The sequence below is a fragment of the Salminus brasiliensis genome, chromosome 5 (genome assembly GCF_030463535.1).
Source record: "Salminus brasiliensis chromosome 5, fSalBra1.hap2, whole genome shotgun sequence".
NCBI lineage: Eukaryota > Metazoa > Chordata > Actinopteri > Characiformes > Bryconidae > Salminus > Salminus brasiliensis.
Genome location: NC_132882.1, coordinates 43,621,824 through 43,630,481, shown reverse-complemented (window position 1 = coordinate 43,630,481; position 8,658 = coordinate 43,621,824).

The window sequence follows — 8,658 nt, the reverse complement described above, 5'->3', positions numbered from 1 at the left end:
GGCAAGGAAGAACCGCTGAGAGGAACCAATACTCAAAAGTAGAAGCTCTCTAAAAACACATGAAGAACCAATGAAAGGAATCGAGACTCAAAATTTGAAGCTCTCTAGGGGCACAAGAAAGAACCACTAAGAGAAACCAAGACTCAAATTAAAACCTCTCTAGAAGTACAACAAAGAAAGCCTGAGAGGAACCAAGACTCAAAATTAGAACCTGAGAACACAAGGTAAAAAAACACACTTCATTAGGAGCACAACTCAAAATTAGAAGCTCTCCAAGAGGGCATGTAAGAACCACTGAGAGGAACCAAAACTCAAAAGTAGAAGATTTCTTGGAGTACAAAAAAAGAACCATTGAGAGGAACCAATACTCAAAATGAGAAGCTCTCAAAAAGCACATGAAGAACCATTGAAATGAATTGAGACTCAAATTAGAAGCTCTCTAGAGTACAAGAAAAAACCACTGAGAGGAACCAAGACTCAAAATTAGAACCTGAGAAGACAAGGTTTAAAACACACCTCAAAATAAAAGGGTTCTCCAAGAGGGCAAGGAAGAACCGCTGAGAGGAACCAATACTCAAAAGTAGAAGCTCTCCGGGGGTACAAAAAAAGAACCACTGAGAAAAACCAATACTTAAAAGTAGAAGCTCTCCGGGGGTACAAAAAAAGAACCACTGAGAAAAACCAATACTCAAAAGTAGAAGCTCTCCGGGGGTACAAAAAAAGAACCGCTGAGAGGAACCAAGACTCAAAAGTAGAAGCTCTGTAAGAGCACATAAAAAAAAAAAAAACATTGAGAGAAATTAAGACCCAAAAATTAGAAGTTCTCCAAGAGGGCAATGAAGAACCACTGTGGGGAACCAGTACTCAAAAGCAGAAGTTCTCTAAAAGCTCATGAAGAACCATTGAGAGGAATAAAGGCTCAAAAAATAGAAGATCTCCAAAAGCAAAAGAGGTATTGACAGGAATTAAGACTCAACATTAGAAGCTTACTAGGAGCACAAGGACGTTCCACTGAGAGGAACCAAGACTCCAAACTGGCAGCTAGTGGTTGCTGTTTAAAGTCTATAATTTATTAATATTATTTTTAATAAATCTTTGTTTATGATTCCAGCCATCTAATAAAACACATCACAGAACAGATTATTGTGATGTAATTGATCATGGTATTGATAATGAAACACTGTCCACTTTTCTGTGAACCGTGAAAAAAAACACCATGTGAAATTTCTAAGACTCCTTTTTTCTCAGTGTGTGTGTGTGTGTGTGTGTGTGTGTGTTGTGTGGAAAACATCCAGCACATTGAATCCTCACGCCCATCCTCCTGCATGCCTGTATCAATAAGCACAGGCAGGCGGGCTGTCCTGAGAATGAAGCATTTTTCTAGATGTTAGCGAATAAGCTAAAGCCCTTCTCCACACGTTAAACACAGAGGCTGAAGAAACTGCTGCATGAACCGAAATGCAGGGCTTAGCGCTTTGAACCGAGGGTCCGGAACGGGACAGAGAAGCATAGCCAACGTGATTTTTTTTGCATTCGGATCATCCACAGCTGCCAAAACCCAGTGGAAAAAAATAAATTCCGCTAAGGCCGCAGGGTCATACATTACAAGGCAGCCCGGATGCATCGGCTCCGTATAATGCCGCTTTGCTCGCGGATTGTCGGCGTCGTTTTTCTCACAGCCTGAGCTTTGAGAAGACACTGCGTTGATGATGTGACCCTTTGTGGCGCTTAACCAGAGGCTAGTTAAAAAACGTCTTACGAAAAGTACACATTTTGAGACGTGAAAGCAGAAATATGGCTTTTGTGAGACATTTGAAGACTCCTCGCTAAGAAGGGCCTCGCCATGGTCGTCTGACATAGGCCTCCGCCATTCATCTCCACACTTCGCAGGAGCTTGTTCCACTTGGTTCCGTCTTGGGTTGGGGGAAGATTCTTTTGAGCTGGAAAGTCTTGATGTCTTTTGACATCATAAAACGTACACAACTTACATAAACACAGTACATGGACAAAAGTATTGGGACACCTGCTTTTGCGAAATCAAGGGTGTTCAAATGGAGCTTATCCTCTCTACTTTCAGTTAGGCCGCATATAGACCAAATATCAGCCTTCAGACCGCAGTTGAACTCGAAAATGACTAAGTGAGACACTAAAGCCACAAGCAAATGGCTAAACACCTTCAAACTACAAGCCAAACCGCCATTAAGCATTAAACCTCCATTAGAGAGAAACGCCCACTAAACACTTCCATTAGCTCCAGCTCAGGAAGCTTGACTCGCTGCCACCAGGACCTCGATAAAAGAAAGTGAAGAGAAGTTCCCCGGGCCAAAGAGCAGTCAGAGCTGCTACGCCTGGAACGAGGACAGAGACAAAAGCAATGGTTCTATTAACGCTTCAGGACTGAAGGAGAAAAGAGGCCTGCGGCTGAGGGCGCCCTCAACGAAAGCACTGCTAAGCAGCTGTTCCAGCTGTGCTCGGAGGGGACCTGAGGATACGAGGAGGACGTATGCTTTTCGCCGAGGCACCAACAGTTCTGGGTTATCTGCTGATTGATTTGAAAGGATGTGGTGGTGAAATTCGACGGCTACTTTCACTGTACACCCAGCATAACACCCAGCATCCTGCAGACTGCAGCCTGTAAACACAGTACCTATTTATTGTGTATTATTAAAAATATAACATAGATTAATATTCTTCTCCATATTGGCTGGGAATAATTTTGAAGATTGGAAGGATTTTGCATGACAGCTTTTAGATTCTGAAAGAAGCAAGGAATGAGTAGGTGTCCCAATACTTTTGTCCATATATATATTTAAAGCAAGTCATCTAAATATGAGATATGGGACATATTATGTATTGTATCTAAATATGCATACAATATGTTGTATATACTGTGTACATATACACATATGTTCTATATATTTTGTTTACTTACATATATTTACTATATTCAACGTATATTTTCATCAAAAAACTCATATTTATTGCACATTTTGCTCGTGCAAAATTTGCACTGGTAGATGTGAACTGCATTTTGAGTAATAACAATTGATTCAATTGATTATGCAGTATCTATCAAGATGTCTATCTTCAGTCTTCAGAGTGGAGAAACTCTTGTTAAAGGAGAAACGTACTTTAACAAATCGCTTAATTTAAAAAAATTACATATTTTTTGCCTATGCTTTATATACACTGAATACATCATTTATCTGGAGACTTTTGCATATTTTTACTTTTGTATATTTCATTAAATTAAGCTCTAAAATGTAGATATACCTGAAATGCATTTAGTTGTACTTTTTTGTACAATAATTATGTATATTATGATTATTTTATAATAATTTGAAGATATCATGTCAATAAAATATAGAATTAACTGTTTAATTTGTGTAATTTTCAGCTAAATTTCAACTAATAAACTAAACTAAATCAACTAATCCATTTGTATTATTTTTAAATATATAGGAAAATATATTTTTGTGCATTTGTATTAAATACTTTACCTAAAAAATAATAATCCTGAAGTATTTGTGTGCACATAGTTTGTATAGTATGCTATAATGCGATAATTAACTAAATATAGTATTTATATAGTATATAGTATAGTATAATATAGTAAATATATAATATAATAAACAATAAAATTAAGTCTGCTTTTATAAAAGAAAGAGAAAAAAGGGAGAAGCCACACTGTGATGAAGAATACCCGCAGTTTATCAGCCTCCAGATACCGAGTGTTTTATTTATGTACTCAATGCTCAGAGAAGAAAGGAGGTCCACAACCACGTAAGAGGATTTTCTGAGACTGAGTGCCGGAGAAGGAGGAGGAAATGCAGGAGAGGGGTACGGCGCCGGAGCAGAGGCGAGAGGAAAAGGCAGTCTGGATGAGGAGGCAGGGGATGGGCAGGGGAGGGGATTGTTCTGGGTGTGTTTGTGTGTAACGTGGACAGGCAGGAGAAGGGAGGTTAGATGCTACGAGGCTCCGGCAGCACATGAAGAGCAATTCTTTTCCTCCTTCTCTTCTCGCTTTCCTCCCCAGCTGGCCGACTGCCTCCCTTCTCTGGTCTTTCCTCCTCACCTGGTCAGTGGGTGAGATGGGGAAGCAATGAATTGAGCCAGGCTGCTGACTCTCTGCTGCCTCACACAGCTCAGCTGTGGAACTGCACCGCCAGCTGAGCTGCCACTCCTGGCTTTAGGTTTAGAGCCGGAGATTTTGATCAGAATCTTGAAAACAGCCTGAGAGTAGAATCCGTACCTGACTGTGACCAACGCAGTTCTGTCTAAATCCGACTGTAACTCAACACAATTCTGTCTAAATCAGACTGTAACTCAACACAATTCTGTCTAAATCCGACTGCAACTCAACACAATTCTGTCTAAATCAGACTGTAACTCAACACAATTCTGTCTAAATCAGACTGTAACTCAACACAATTCTGTCTAAATCAGACTGTAACTCAACACAATTCTGTCTAAATCAGACTGTAACTCAACACAATTCTGTCTAAATCCGACTGCAACTCAACACAATTCTGTCTAAATCAGACTGTAACTCAACACAATTCTGTCTAAATCAGACTGTAACTCAACACAATTCTGTCTAAATCCGACTGCAACTCAACACAATTCTGTCTAAATCAGACTGTAACTCAACACAATTCTGTCTAAATCAGACTGTAACTCAACACAATTCTGTCTAAATCAGACTGTAACTCAACACAATTTAAAATCCGACTGTAACCCAACAAAATGTGTCTAAATCCAACTGTAACCCAACACAATTCTAAATCCGACTTTTATTCAACACAATTCTGTCTAAATCTGACTGCAACTCAACACAATTCTGTCTAAATCTGACTGTAACCCAACAAAATGTGTCTAAATCCGACTGTAACTCAACACAATTCTAAATCCGACTATAACTCAACACAATTCTGTCTAAATCAGACTGTAACTCAACACAATTGTCTGAATCCGACTGTAACCCAACAAAATGTGTCTAAATCTGACTGCACACTTAAAAAAAGAGTGCTATAAAAATGATTCTTTAATTGATGTTGAAACCATTTTTGTAAATGGGATGTGTGTGTGTGTGTGTGTGTGTGTGTGTGTGTGTGTGTGTGTGAAGAATAATAAATGATAAAAGAATTATAAATATTCTTTACCAACGTAAAGGTTCTACACACATACAAAATATGGTTCTCCAATAAACTTTCTGTCAACACTAAAAATGGTACATGTGAAAGACTGTAAGGTAAAAGCAGGAGGAATAAAACTGGGAGAACAAGGACAAAAAGCCCAAAAGCAGGTCAGGATCTGTACGGAGGGACGGGCTGTACGAAACCCAAACATGAACTTCAACCCAACTCCAGCTTGACAAATATTTGAGACATGAGTCTGAACCTGCCTGAATCTGATGTGAATAGCTGAGTCCCATCACCGCTGAGTACATATTTCAAAACCGTCTTCTGGAATACTCAAACCCTGCCTGGAACCGGGCCGTGAAGCGAGCCCCCCGTTTCCATTAAACTGCAGGTCTGGTGGGTTTGAGACAGAGGCCAGAAGAAAGCACCGACAGACCACCTCTGCAGTTCTGTCAGCACTGTGGTCTGTGAGGGTTCTGGGGCTTCAGCGTCGCTGTGAGGGTAGTAAAGCAGGGCCTAAATGGGTTGGGAGTGTGATGAGAGGGAGAGAGAGTGACAGACAGCGCGAGAGAGCGAGATTGTTTTTTCCGTTATTAATCTTGGGGCCAGTTTCCCAGACCTGCACTCTGCGGAAAAAGGATTCTTTGACATTTGTGGAACAATCATGGAAGCCTTTTGGTGCTACATAGAAGCGTTTGAACCCTTTAAACCATCAAATAATTGCCTGCTTTAAACTGTAGCTTTTATTTGACCTTCTAGTGAATTATTTAAAAAGGAAATTAAATAACACTTTAACAAATTACTTATATTTTACTTCATATGTGATACGTCTGGAATTGATTTTTTTACATAAATTGTTTGTAACAAACTAAAACAGAAAAAAAATTATTATAATAATAATACATTTGTACTTAATACTTAATAATATAATATAATATAATAGAATAGAACAGAATAGAATATTATATACGTATAATTTCAAAGGCGGTGAGTATTTTTCTGGTTCATACAGTGCATAAAAACTATCTATCAGGAGGCAGAAAAAAACAGTACAATTTAAAACTTACATAATTTTTTTTTAATAAAAATGTAAAAAAAAAAAAAAAAAACATTTAATATAAAAATGAAAATTTACTTTCTTATTTGTCTTCAAATTATTTATTTAATTAGTTATCGTATTGATATGATTTTAATACTATATAATATTTTAATACTATATAATAATGTTTTTATTTCATAATTATTTTAATTAGCTATTAATTTGCTAAAAAATATTGAATTCTCACATTAATATTGCAGAGATCTCAAAAACTCAAACAGGCCTGAAATACAGAACAGTTAGCTTTAAAGAGTTAAAAGGTCCTATAAAGAACCATCTACAACAGGGGTTCATGGCCTGGGTCACCGGTTCTTTAAAAACGAGAAACTCTAGATGCTGTAGAACCTTCTCACCCTTTTTTCTTAAAGTCTTTTAAAAAGGAACCTTGGAGAACCTCCCTTTTTCAAGGGTGTGAACCTCGACTACGAAGAATTTCCGATGATTCGTTATATTTTCACACCCTAAATGTACATAAAACCCGCCCACTAGAGAAAGCCCTTGTCAAAGCTGGAGAAACGGTAAAGCATGACTGAACTGGAGAGCAGCTCACCACCTCCACTATCTCTGCTAGCCCTTCCTGTTCCAGCTTATGCAGAAGGGGGGCTCAAGGAGGGTTGCTAAAGCCTGTGCTAGGCTAAAAGCTAACCTGGCTACAATCTCTTCAGCTAGCTAAAAGCACACCAAGAGGAAAGCAACACCAGCAGCACCAGACAAATCTCAGGAATAATGACAAAAAAATAAATACAGTGCTCCTGTTGCAGTGCTAACAATGAAGCTAGGTCACGCTAAGCTACGTGGCTCCGGCAGGCCGCCATGGTGCCGTAAACAAGCCAATAAAAGCAGAGCTCATAGTTTTTTCTTTCATGAGTCTTCTGTAAAAGGATAATCAGTGTTTTTAATTTTGCAGTAAAATAACAGGGTGGTAAATAGACTTGTTAAACCGCATCTGATCCTTTATTTCCCCCAAACAAAGTCATATGCCAACTATTTACACACCAAACGTCAGCGTAAATACTCAATAGATGCATTCTGTGGACAATTTGACCTGGTTTGTGTCTGAAATATGCTTATATTTAATTATTTACCCAAAAATCTTGAAAACATTGTGGCAAAAATGATATATAAATCAAGTCTAAATATTTAATAATTTTTTTATTTGTGGGATTGTTGTAAAAATCTGATTTTTTTTGTAGCTTTTTAACAGTTTTATAGCTTTAGCAGATTATTTTACTTGTTTAAATCTGAGTTGATGTAGTTCTACAGAGAATCATAACTCCTTATAAGCCCTTATGAAGTCCCTCATTCCTTTATTAAAGATGTGCTTAATAAACTGCAATAACGGCTCATATTAATTTATAATATTAATGATGTATATATATTTATATTCTATTTTCTTTAATAATGTATAATCTAATACACTGGATGAGATTTGCTTGTTTTACTATTATTATAATTAAATTATTATTAATAATAATAATAATTTTTTGTAGCTTTTTAGGAGTTTTATAGCATTAGCAGATTATTGTACTCGTTCAAAGCCGAACATCAGAACAGAACGACTCGAAACTGTGAAAACGTCGAAATATGGATCACAGTCTTCTTAAAATCCCGGCGTCTAAATCAACGACCGGAGAACAGACCCCAGCCCACCCCCCACCCACTGACCCAACGGCCTTCTGCACCGTGACCCCTGGGGTCAGGCAATCGAGCAGGGCCGTCCGTCTGGGGTTGAATTTGACCTCTGACCCTGTCGCTTGATCAGGCTCTAAACACACACTCGCACACACTCCTCACACACACACACACACCTACAGCAGACGGCAAACAGACTCAATAGTCCGGCGCTGGGCCTCAGTGTATGATTGTGTTTGGTCGACTAAACTGGAGCCCAGACTGATGCCTTCCTCCAGGCAGCGCGGCCAGTCGCTCAGGAAGGCCCCGATATCCGTCCTCCACGTTCTGCACCCGTCTACACCCGTCTACACCGCTCTGCCCCGTTCTACACTGTTCTACCCCAGACCTTAAACAACGTATTCATGCAGTTACTGAGGCCCGAGATTAAATAGACCCTCAGAGTGAACCTGCAGGTCAAACCCGGCCACAAAAAACTCTTAATGACTTAATGCACGTCAGACAGGACCCACGCAGACTGCACTGCGCTTCAGTCGCCCTTTGTCCTGGGTTATTGTGTTTTTGTCTGGCAATTATTTTAATACTCATACTGATATAAAAATCCAGGTATTGATACAATTTCATTCCTATTTTATTTCATATTTATACAATATTATACATATTAAAATATGAACATAGTGTGTAGTCTGGGTGTATGTATATATACATATATATTTATTACACACACAGCCCTATGTTTGAGTATCCATGATCCCCTTCATCATTAATGTTTATTTAATTACTTAC